At 41.2% G+C, this 12,559-nt stretch overlaps 1 protein-coding gene and 1 long non-coding RNA gene across 4 annotated transcripts in view; one reads left to right on the top strand and one right to left on the bottom strand.

Annotated features, from left to right (window-relative positions):
• The window catches only part of LOC124179099 (tachykinin-like peptides receptor 99D), a 127,232-nt gene that overhangs the window by 35,887 nt on the left and 78,786 nt on the right, over positions 1 to 12,559 (top strand). For 2 of the 3 annotated variants that reach the window (XR_006869950.1, XM_046563176.1), the window contains exon 2: positions 755 to 781. The exons of the other annotated variant lie outside the window; for it this stretch is intronic. The gene's annotated coding sequence lies outside the window, so the exon portion shown is untranslated. The remainder of the gene's footprint in view (positions 1 to 754; positions 782 to 12,559) is intronic. 3 annotated transcript variants of the gene reach the window in all.
• The window catches only part of LOC124179102, a 94,771-nt gene that overhangs the window by 64,215 nt on the left and 17,997 nt on the right, over positions 1 to 12,559 (bottom strand). Inside the window, exons 2-3 of the long non-coding RNA XR_006869953.1 lie at positions 5,942 to 6,034; positions 5,690 to 5,879 (exon numbers count right to left, since the gene is read on the bottom strand). This is a non-coding gene — a long non-coding RNA (uncharacterized LOC124179102). The remainder of the gene's footprint in view (positions 1 to 5,689; positions 5,880 to 5,941; positions 6,035 to 12,559) is intronic.

The raw sequence follows: 12,559 nt of genomic DNA, 5'->3' as shown, positions 1-12,559 counted from the left end.
ATAGAAAATGCGATATCCCTCGGTCAAGAGGTCGAACCATACTGAGATTCAATTCATTTCATCTCAGCATGGTTCACTGAACAGAGGATCAGTACCCGTGAGATCTGATTATCTCAGATTGTATGCCGTGCCACTTTGATTCGGATTGTTACTGTTGTCTTCGTATAATTCCACAGTCTACCCACCTCTTGCCGGTAAAGAACACTGGACTTTTATTTCCGTTTTCGAGGTAGAGGTGTCTGATCGAATCGACGACGGTTGATGACATCGACTCCGAAGAGTTGTCACGTCAAATTCGATAGTCGTTGCTGTTGTAAAATCGCGACAAGAACCGATTACCACAAAACGGACCACGAAAAGACGTCTGCGCATGGAGGAATTTTCACGATGTAATTTACGCGACACGGAGACTTGATTCAATTTCAAACTTCGCTAGCATTCGCCACTTTTTTACAAATATCGGCTGCCCACGCGTCTCTGTAGGTTAAAAAAAAGCAACCCTCGTCCAAAGTGTCGGAACATGAATTTCAGTTTAGATGACAGTGGACGAGAAGTGCAGGGAATAGAAGCACTGCAATTCAGATTTCCCTGCTCTCACCGTGTAAAATTCATGTTATTTAATACTGACAAGCAGGCGGCTCGATGAGTGTGAAATTTTTGATGAGACTTCTACCGATCAGTAACCGTGTCGACCGGTATTTCAACTCGAATGGTTATTTATTTTTTATTTCACGGTGCTTTTCATCTGTTTCAGATGAATGACGCATGGAGACTAACGATGGTGAGTGCTTGGTGAATAACGTCCGTACTCGCATCATTTGCAATATCGACAAGTGCGGTTTGCTTTTTTTACGGGCCAAGTGTCCGAGGCCCAGTGAAGTTTACAACTGACGTTACCGTACAGTGAGATGAATGCGCTAATGAAAATTTCTCAGCTTTTCACGTAGTCTGAACTGAAAATGCTTATACCAATAAACACACAATACGTGCCTTCGAGGGAGTAGGAAACAGTTGATTCGCGTAACGATATACACTGCGTCGATTGTTCACGGAAATTACGGAGTTTACGCCCGTTGGGAATAATTAATCTCACGAGGTCAACAGTACGTGACGTTCAGATTTGCGTGAACCGATAATGCCGAATGAACTAATTAGCATTATATTAATCGTTAAATGCACGATTCCGCCGAATAAGATCTTATCTTAGATTCAGACGTTAAATTCAAGTACAACTGCGTTTGTCGATGAAACAAGAAATGAATTTGCAAAGTATTGACCAGTTATCGGAATAGAAAATAAGTTCGGGACGATGTTGTTTTTTTTTTCTATATCATGATTTTAGATTTTATGAAACTTTCATTGGTGCTACGAAAACGCGCAAGAATCATTTTCAAGTATTCTTAGGCTCTGGAATGATTTCATGAAAAATTCACCGCCGATTGTTACGCGACGATTCGAGGACTCGGGTGAATATTTAAAAGTAGAATTTTCACCCAAGTCCAAAAGCTCTAAGAGTAGGCTCTAAGATATGCTTCGACTGATTTTGATAAGATTATCCAAATTTATTAGCACTTCAGTACTCAATCAAAATTCGCTAGTCAAAGAAGGCGATACACAATTTTTGTAATTGAATATTATACTTTCATCAGATGGGAGAAAGGCTGCCCAGTTATTTTTCGATTTTGAAAATTATATCACCAATTAATATACCACCCACGAAGCGTTTGAGCGCCTAATTGAAAACTCATCACGAGCAGAGTATTAAGCGTCTGAGGATTTGAGTTCTGTAAATCAAATTCGATAATCCATTGGCCGTAACCCAAGCAAGATTGGGTGTAGTAGGCGGTTACTTTTTTCGTTCTCTTGTAATGGTTCAATTTTACTTTCCATTCTGGTTCTGGTAGGATTAGGTACTCGAGAAAATTTCACATCAAACTCAACGCTCGGGTCCCCGGGAATTCTACGCCAATTCCAGGGGAAAGTTTTTCTCTTATTTTTTTCCCCGCATTCCGAATAACACGGAAAGCTTTCGGCAAGATTTGGCAAGTTTCGTAATACGGTGAAATCATGTAAATTTAGGCCATTATCGTCAGAAGCACATTGTATGTTTACAACGTAACCTCATACACGTTAATCTAACAACATAAACCGCAAAACAAACAAGTAGCTAAAGCAAGGAGCTCAATGTATCTGAAATTCAGCTTCTCGAGGTTGAAGGAAAAGACAGGAGTCTGATGACAATGGAAGGCAGCACTGCGAAGCGATTACATAGAATAATCACAGAGATGCAAAGACGCGGCTGAAATCTCAAGGCGGGGTCTCGGATGTTGGAAGTTTTTGGCAGTGAGGTCGGAATGAAAGCTCGGTCTGCTGAACTGGGAAGTTAATCTAGTAGAGGAGAATTATGAAAAAGAAGATTGAAAACAGAAGGAAAGTCTGATCTGAAGTGCTCGGTATTTTAGAAAAAAAAATAAATAAATAAAAATAGGATTCTTCATCAAACGTGCATCAAACCTGGCTGATTAACCACAGTCTACGAATAAAAATTACTCGTGCATAATCTTTGCAAAGTAGATTAAATAGTCTGAAGTAAATCGCTAAGGTAAATATTAATCAAACAAAGGTAAACATTGATATCGAGAGAAATCTAACCCGGCGTAATCCTTGAATAAACAGAACTGAATTTAACTAGTCCCGGTTGATTCCGCCTGTTCGTACAACCACCATCTGCACAACTCTGGGAAATAAACCAATTTCACTTCCGTACCAACGACGCACAAAAACCTGGGTAAATATGAGGGTAGGTGCAGTTGCCTTGATCGCATGGCTGTGACGCGTTAACGGATCCCTGCAAAATTGGGACGACTATATTTGGGGTGATCGTTAACGGATAAGACTGTACATAGTGTACATGCCTACGATGTACGGAAGTATCGAGTGTAACACGTTGTTTATCCTCTCGTTGGTCAGTGCATCACAATGTACACAGTACTTCACTTTGATAAATTACAGCCCCGCCCAAGGATGGCTCTTCACTAATTCTTCGTTATGTTTGTGCGATCGATTGAAAATAATACCAGCTACTCTGAATCGGAGTAGGTTCCGATCGGAAAACGAGCTTAATTCCCCATTAAATTTCTCCCGCTGACTTACGCCTCATCCTGGCCATTCGTCGCGAGATCTAAGAGCCCCTGCAGGGATTCGTGAAAACAGAACCATCAGTCAGGAAATCGCGATTCGTCCGTAGTACGGGTGACATGGTCTATAATAAATTCTGAAAACCGGAGCGGATCTTGAGAAACATTCATTCTAATTGACGTAATTTTGACGAAGATCGGCGCGCCGCGATTCTCGAAGATCCTGCAGGGCGAGGCAATTTCTGTGAAAGATTTAATCAAGACACACCCTGACACTCGACGTGTTGGCTTGATAACATAACGCATCAATTATAAACGGCCACGGCGAAGACGCGGCGCATCGCTATATCAAACTGAAACCGGCTTCTTCCCTCCCCTTCGAAGGTGTTTTGCCTGGTTTTCGTGTTGACAGTTACCGACTTACGATATTTCAAAATCGCTTTTAACGAGACGAAAACGAACGTGAGTTGAAAAGAGTAGAAAAAAATCACGGAATGGATTTCGAGACTGGGGTAGAAATCGCGAAATGTTATGCCGTGAAAAATTCCAACGTTTCTGTGACTACATTCAGACGCATTTGCATACATAGGACCTTTGGACAGAGATAAAATTGCAGAGAACTGTAGACGCGATAAAGGCTAGAAAGTCGGCGCGGCATCGTGGCGAATTCAAAAAATTTTCAAATACAATCTCCGAGCGAGTCAAACGGGATGGAAAATGTCATATTTATAAGGGATTCCCGATTCCGTGCCGGCAGTCTCTTCTCTTCTATCTTTCCCATCCTCAGGCAGGCCTAAGCAATACGGTGAGCCGCGTGAAAGTGGGAGACGCTACATCAGGATTTTGAGATTCTCTCACCTACCAGCTATACCCTCGTTTCAGAGTGTTTTCCGTGTGAAATCACAGCCCACGGATGAATGACAAGCACGTGTCACCGCGAAGCCAGATTTTTCGTCAGCGCAAAAATAGTGTCACAATAAATTTCGATCATTTTTCTAAAGAGTATAAATCAACACGTTCAATTCCTTCCACCTCTTATCGTAAGATCGAAGGCTTTCAATCTTCCCTTTTAAAATTTTCCACCGAAACGTCTCGTCGCTCTTTCGGTAATATTATCGGTATATATAACAGTATCGGTACATCAATCGAGAGACTTACGCAGAGGAGTAATATAATCATTTTACACAACAGCGATACGCAAGGATTATACCCAGCTTGTTTTCAGAACTTCTGTATCTCGCATTTTCCCCGCACAGTTGAACGACCCGTTGAACAATTATTACAGTGCGGGCTCTTCGTTATTACGAATACCATTTCAGCCGTACTCTTCGCAAGGCTTTCGATACTTTTAAAAATTTTTTAAATTCACTCGACGTAAGAATTTTTCTGATCAATGAAGTGTATTCCACGCTGTGAATCGGGTGAATATTTTTAGAACATGGTGGAGGAAGTTGGCAGTAGCGTTACGTCACTTCGGTACATACGTAAGCACAGGGAGCAGATTCTACACATATATTTCGTGAAATTGCACTGGAAAAACGTAAATATTTTCAGATAAAGGAGAATTAGAATTCCAAGAATGGTTTACGGGGAAAAAACATTTGACCCGGAATCCGGTTGCACACTCGAATATTTCCCGGCATCACGGTGATATTGAGGCCCAGAATTTACTAGTGATCTAAAAATTCTTGTACGAAAATATAGCGTCAGTATTTCGCAGGAATTTTACTCTCGCCTCTGTGAAATCGACGGAGTAAAAGTACGGGATGAATTAGAATCCGACCGAATTTCAATGCGGATAGCGACGTATCATTCCTGCGAAAATATTCAACGTTGTACGGTGAAATACTCGACGTTGCTAAAAACTTTTCATCATAATAAAAAACTGCCAATTATCAAATCCGGAGTCAATTTAAATCGCTGAATTTTTCAGCTCAAGACGTAACCGGATCAGCAAAAAAGGTTACGCTCCGAAAAACGCGAAGTTTGGTTGTAGCTTTCCTCAAAATATAACCGAACGCGGAGTAAAACTTTTCCCGAATCTGAAGCACGGTAAAAGTTTCACGACTACGTTACGTAGTTCTTACGTATAATTCAACTGGACAAAGTTATAACTGGTAAGTTATATCTACACAGGAGTAAATCTCTCCTTTTGAGGGAGGGTATTATATTTCTTTGAATTAAGCCTCTTAAATGAGAAGAAAAGTTTACTAGGATTCGCTTTCACCCCCCCTGACGCAAGTTCCGCAATGTTTCTTGGTCACTTCGCTCAGTTGAATTTTCAGATCTCACCTTTTGACAGTCTGCAAGTTTTAACGAAGCGGGAAACGAGTTTGGAAGGTGGGACACAATTCTCGGATGGATCGTTAATTGGAAGCGGAAATCGTGGAACTTTTTCAATTAGACTCGATTTCCAAGAGGAAACACATATCGCAGTAATCGGGTAAGCCGAAATAGGTTCCATGGGAAAATCCCTTTGTCCGGTATTTTCCCAACGACCGTCAGGGTCGACGTCAAGTATGCTCGGGCCTTTATTGTTCCCAACTAGTTACCTCAGTCCTTGTCGCGTCGAGCCCGAAACGATGAAGATGATACTGCCTCCCGTCCGTCTCTGTTGCGATGGCTTTGTCTGTTATTTTTTTCTGAAGAAGGTTCTCTGGTCGTCCAAGCCCGGAGGAGGAGGGTTCGGATTTGACACCATCGATACTATAGGAATGTCCCTCGTTGAGCAGAGTTCGTTATCTTGAAGAAGTAGTTAAAAATCGATTCTCGTCAACTTCAGTAGAATTAATTTCACTAATTACCTCAACTGAAGGGTAAAGACGATCCTTTTAAGTACCTGGGACTAACTTTATCTTGGAGTATTTACACACCGCTTCGGTAGAACTGGTTGAATCCTGAAAAATGCACAACAATGTTTAAACGGGGGTCAGAGAATAAGGAGTTTACTGAAAAAATGTTTTACGAAGAGTGGGTTTTAATGATTCAACAATAACACACAACGACGCGAAACAAGGAAAAGAGTCTACCTTTCCGGCGGCTTGGTATTTTTCTTCAATCAGCGAATATCGTCGAGAGGTATGCAGAAGTTTACGTGCGCCCAATATATCTCGGTACAAAATTTGCAAAAAAGTGCAAAATTTACGATCATCTTCCCGTGAAAGGAAGTAAAGAGCGCGATGCTACGTCAGACTCTCCAAACGAGGAGAAAAATTACTTTTGGGGGTCGCGAAGGAAGAGAGAATTTAAATCCCCGCGTTGTACTTTATCCTTGTTGAATTTATATACGACATTCATCATGCACACACCGATGCCTTCGTTGATTTAGGAACGGAACGGTCTCTGATACCGTTAACCTGCATTCTATTTCTGTTCCGAAGAATTAAATATAAAAGTAGAAACAGGAATTCTTTTGCATGCGAAGCGCCGTCAATAAAAATGAATGTACGAGACGTTAGCGTAGGCGTCCCTTGTTCCAAGAGAAGACAAATTACCAGCTAAATCGAGGAAACTGAGTGATAAACTTGCGAGACAAGCATCGCGTTCAGAGATATTTTATGAGAACTGCAACCACGGAATTTAGAAAGTTACGATCAGGTATACTCTAATCGCGTGAAGAAGGGCAGCCTGTGATTACCTCGAGTCTATTTTTCGCCCCTTTTCACTTTCAGTTACGAGGATAAAAAAAAAAAGAACCAAGAGTCGGCGGAACTGCTTTATTGAACGCAATCTCGGATCGATGCTTCTCAGCAAGGGTATCAAAGTCGGGTAAGCGCGGCAAAACCATCTCTCTCTGATGATATCGGAAAATTCAGTGTTGGACATTATTCTTCCTTTCAGGTCTGTTGTGAAAAGAAATAAGTAAAAAACTGAAATGAGCGTCGCGTTATTTACCGAAAGCAGCGTTATCGAGAAATTGTAGGAGATAGCGGAACATTTATCCTTCCACAATGATTGTTTCTCTTCGATTTACCGTTTCACGCATTACTGAAAATTTTTTAATACTTCGCCAATTGTTGGCTGTTAGAATTGCGAATATTGACGTATAACGTACACCGGAGATGGACGATAACTGAAATCTGGTGGGTCTGTTGTCACTTCATCATTCACGGCGCGTTGTTTTAAAACTGAAAATTTTTACATATTCATGGAACGAAAGAGACTTCCGAAAATTTCGAGCCATTCGGAATTCAAAGCCTGGTCATATTTCATGTAAAAGTGGCGAATTCACCGAGGGTAAATACTCGCTGCGAGTAAACATATCCAAGTTTGGATTCGGAAGAGTTTCGTCGAACATGAATCGGACCGCGAAAGAGATAAAGCGCGGGTTGGAAAACAGCTGAGCAATTTGGACGGGGTTCAAACAGGAGACAGTGATTTAGTACGCGAGTGAATTGCCTATCAATAAGATTCGCATCCCGAAACGATACGTTAAGACGATTTCTGCCTTCGCGTTTCTCGATCGCACTGAAAACACTCTCCGAGCCGAACGCTATCAGGATTTAACGATACGAGACACGGAAATGTATGTCTGTTAGTTTGCCCTCGCTATGCTGGGTATAGATCCAGGAATTCCAAAATTCTCAAGACCTAGGTTCGGTCGAGTGGCTTCGATTGCGAATCTTTTTTATCCGCAGCGTCCGTGTAGGTTCAAAGTGCGCAGATTGATTTCGACGCAAACTACAGCAAATCCAAAAAGTTGTAATTATAATGGAGAAGACGAACATTTTTCAGTTCTTTTGAGAGTCTGAAATGATTTCAACTCTAAGACTCGATCTCAGACCAACTTTCTTAAGGTTTTAGGATCTTTTTATGTTTACGCAGGATCTTTCGTGATGATTTCAGAAAATTTTATCTCGGTATGGCTATAAATAGCAATAACGATAATCTCTCAAACCCAATTTTGGCCCATTGTCGTTGGTTATGGAAAATTGTCATACATTATTTATTTTTTGAATGATCATCCACTAATCGACAGATTTTATGTGAGGTAAATAACTAACTTCCGAAAATAAAGATTTTAGAAGAATCATAATTTCTAAACTAACTTTCAAAAAAACGGGAATTTTTTTTTATATACTTCTGATTTCCAGGGTCAAAAACGCCGCTGCTCCTGGTAGAGACGAGAGCATAAAACGGAGCATTCTTTGCCGTTGAATTTTTCAGCCAATTGAATGCACCGTCGATGCGAAAGAGCGATTTCAACGAATCGCCCAGCTTTCAAGGCGTGGAGACCCTCGACCGAATACCTCGCCTTTAATCTTTTGATTGCGCTGCACTATCTGCTCGCTCCGTGGTCTCAAACTTATCGTCAAACCGTGCAAGACTACTTTCCAGAGTTAGGGTCACGGCAAGTTGTCAAGATAAATAGATTACTCGAAGTGTATCCCTACCGCGAACCGGACGCTTTGAATAAAATACGCTTTCCGTTTTTACTCTTTGATCCGTTACCTACTTCTGGTTTCTATCCGTATTCACTACCGCTCGACCCTCAAGCCAATTTACTTAATACAGAAAGAAACGCCTGGAGGTCAGCCCCAAGCGTGTCTAAACTCAAGGAGAAAATTTAGTTGTGATAAATGGAGACGCCGGTTCGGATCGACGTAATAATTTATCTGCGCAGTGGACTTGTACAGATATTTGTGTCAAAAAAATTACTGATTTCAAAAGTTTATACACCTAGTTTCGAATGAGTCAATACTACGCAATCTGCACGCAACATTTTTAGTTTGTTTAAATATTTTATTTTAGTCGAGACTACGACACGCAATAAAAGTAATCTCATATATCATATACGTACAACCAAATTAGCAACGAATCATATATCCTGTGAGATATCTCACGCGATCTTCAATTGATAAAAAATACTCTCGTACACGCAGCGTGCTGCCTGAATTCCCGGTCTTGCAGGCTGCACACAATCCGAAGCTACGACCCCTGCGGAGATCGCGGAAAAAAGTGTGCGAAAGAACGGAGGTCCGCCAAAACGAACAACCTGGGTGGGTGGGATAAATCATTTTAACAATCTTCGCGAGATTGTGAAAAGAAGTGTTGTATAAATTCTAAGTTACAAAAGATACTCTGAAACTACACGAAAGTAGAAATGCTAAGAATCCTAACCTGTCAGCGCCGTAATCGTGTCTTTATGGTTGACGATATTTTACCGCAAATATTGTCGCCAAAGACATTATAATTCACCTATATTTCTCAATTTTTATTTCGCTTATCATCACGTTCACCGTATACCCCTTCGCGTAGTCGTTATTCTTCGAAATAATTGAAAAGAAAAAATGATTTCTGTGCAAATATCGGGCTATGCTCTATACTGTAATATACTTTACCCCGCGAACTGATCACCGATCCATAAATTTGATCAAAGCATTGAGAAAGTCTCGCCCGTAGTTTTGTAATAGCAAAAAATTTCTTCGCAGTCAACATTATATCCGAGTATAATATTATCGAATCATTTCACCGTGCAGTTTTCATTCCTCCATAAATAAATGAACGCGTACCGTGGCATTAGTCATGCTCTACCTACTCGTTGCGTTTAAACAGTATCGCGTGTCGTTCCGACGAAGATCTGTCAGCCTGCTTTCCACCCTTCAATTTATAGAAATACGACACGCCTACTCGCTCTGACGTGCTTAATTGCATCCAGTGTTTTCCCCGTATTTACCCTTATACCCGAGCAAGCATTATACACAGAGATTGAATGCCCGTTTATCCTCGGGCATGTTTAGTCTACTTACTTGTTGCTGCGAAAGCAAGAAATACTGGTGCAAAGATAGTCTCGCGACACTATGCGGTCGTTTCATTGAATTTTCAAGGGTTGGTACGGGGCTTCGCTTCGTTTTCTGGCACCGGAGTCATGCCATTTTACTGCAGTTTGACGATCCTCGACCACTCGAACGACCGGCAAGAGACTTCCCCGGTGTTTCCACAACGGAACTCTCAAAGTATAGACATCGTTCTTTCTACTCAGTTTTAATATCGACACTGTGACGACGAACGTATCACCTCTGCACTTTGGGTGAACCTATATATTTTAAACCAATTTTCAAGGAGACCTTCGATCTTGGCCAGGCTTGTCCATCTACGTGACAATAACATTGATAATATTACATCCGTAATTCCTGAAAGCTTGGGTCGATCTTGACACCAGAGACAACCTCGGATGAAACACTTGATCCTCGTGCGGTAGCTTCGTCGATGAGTTTATAGATCAAATTCAATTACGTCCACTATCTCAGGCTGCCAAAGAACTCTTCATCAATATCCTCCAAACGTTTAAACGTTGGCCGAAAATTATCACCCGTTAAATGTCGCAAACAGGTAAAGCATCACAGCGCATGCAACTTGAGACGCGGTGTCGTAGTGTACCTGCAGAATTCAACGTCGTCCATTCGTATTCCCGGAGCTACGTGATCTCCTGAATTATATTACACCGCAGAGACGTTACGTATTCTTCAACGAAGAAACAAAGTGACTTTATCTTCTGGCGGGCAATCAGCCATGAATGCAACAATGGAAAGACTTGCCGCAGAACTGCATAGTAAATACCAGGTACTAGGCAAGACGTCCTCGTTACTCATCGTACCTACCTTCTACGAAACAAAAGAGACGCTAGTTCTTAAATAAGTCGGAAATCAACACGTCCCTGACATTTCTTCTCGATTAATTGAGTGAAACGGGTACCGACAACAACATAGGTATCGAGTTATCCTTGTATAATGGATTAAACTTGGGTAAACCAACGCAAGGTGTTCTTTATCTCAATGAAGGCTCGACCAGCCGGTGTCACCGGTCGAATGAATATCGAGAAGTATATTCTGTCTGGAATACCGCCTCTCTCAGAAACATACCTCAAGTTTTAGCGCCACTTCAATATAGTCAACTACGCTTCTTTTACCACCTTTACAACTTTGGAATTTTTATCGACACTCAAATCTTACCAAACGACCGTTCTTCATTTACTATATGCCTATATGGAACGACATTACGTCGAGTCGTGATGAACGTACGTTGTCAAACGAGTGTTTGCTCTTCGATGGAGGTTTCCTTTCAGGCAACGAAGAATAAATAAATAAAGGACTATAACAGAAAAAGCCTTCCAAAAAGCTTTCCCCGGAGAATTCAACATTATTTGCAAACATTCGGAGTCTCTCGAGTCGGAGACGCTGCGAAGATTAGTTTGACCCGTTGGCCCAATTTCCACGGCACGTACCCCTTCAATGTTCGCCTTCAAGGATACTTTCTACAGTCCCGTCAACGCGTATCAGGACAGATTTTCACATATCAGACGCACTGTTAGACATCGTGAATTCTGTCTCGTCGATATCAGTGGAATTTCGAGGACGAAGACAAAGTCGTCACCCTTGAGGAGAATGAATAAATTGGTATTTCAGTCCGGTGGTGAATAATTTGGGTAATTAATGGATCGGCAATTATTGATTAAAGGAAAGGACCAACCGAAGAAAAAAGTACAAAGCTGGTTGGGAAGCTAAAAAGAGAGGAAGATGGAAAAAGAAATAAGAAGAAATGGCTTCCTGATAATTTTTCTTTTGATCGCCGACACGCCTCTGGACGTGACCGTCCATCCGTCATTTTCGTCTTATATCTCGGGCGTCTAAAAAAGTCCCGAGGGGAGTCGTTGGGGATTAAAAAAAATCAGCACCGGCGTCCGTCTGTTAAATTTCAATCCCCGCCGAATCTGAGCTACTGGATATACAGCGGCTGTTGTACGTGGTTTTGCGGTATCGAAGCAATCAGTCGGACTCATATCGGGATCGTTATATTGGATTCTTTTATGTGTAGCTTCCTTTTCGAAGGATGACACTTTTAATCAACGATCCCAATCACCAGGTAATTCCAGAATCAATCGAAACCATGAAAATCGATGGTAAAATTGAGGTGAAAATCATCTCTTTCTCTCTATCGCTTTCAATCTGTCGTGTTTGCTTGAGATAATTAAACGCACGTGACCGTACGTAATATGCAATCAAATCACACGATAGATAGGAAAGAGCTGTGTCAATAATTGATAATGCAATTTATTATACACAATCTACGAATTATAGAACTTATGGGAATGGATCGTTTTCTATTCTAAACTAACATTACAGGTCAGATCAAGTTTTGGAAAATTTCAACTACAGATCGCTGTAATTCCTGGATTGATATCATGATAATTTCGTTATTTGTGAATTTTAAAGTCCAGTTTTGGTTTTGTACAATGGTATTTGCTTTCCCTTCTTTTTCTTCAACGGAATAACAAGGAGAAATAAATTGCCTGCGTTGGGCTTGATCGGATTAAAAATTTTCGGAATTGAATCACGCAGATAACGCAAATCAAATCACCTGAATCGACGATGTTACATTATAGATTGCGTACTCGGTATGTGGGATTACTTTCGAATCCAAAC

Source organism: Neodiprion fabricii, chromosome 3 (genome assembly GCF_021155785.1).
Source record: "Neodiprion fabricii isolate iyNeoFabr1 chromosome 3, iyNeoFabr1.1, whole genome shotgun sequence".
Classification (NCBI taxonomy): Eukaryota; Metazoa; Arthropoda; class Insecta; order Hymenoptera; family Diprionidae; genus Neodiprion; species Neodiprion fabricii.
The sequence above is the reverse complement of the archived record's forward strand: the minus strand, read 5'-3'. Positions and strand labels throughout refer to the sequence as shown.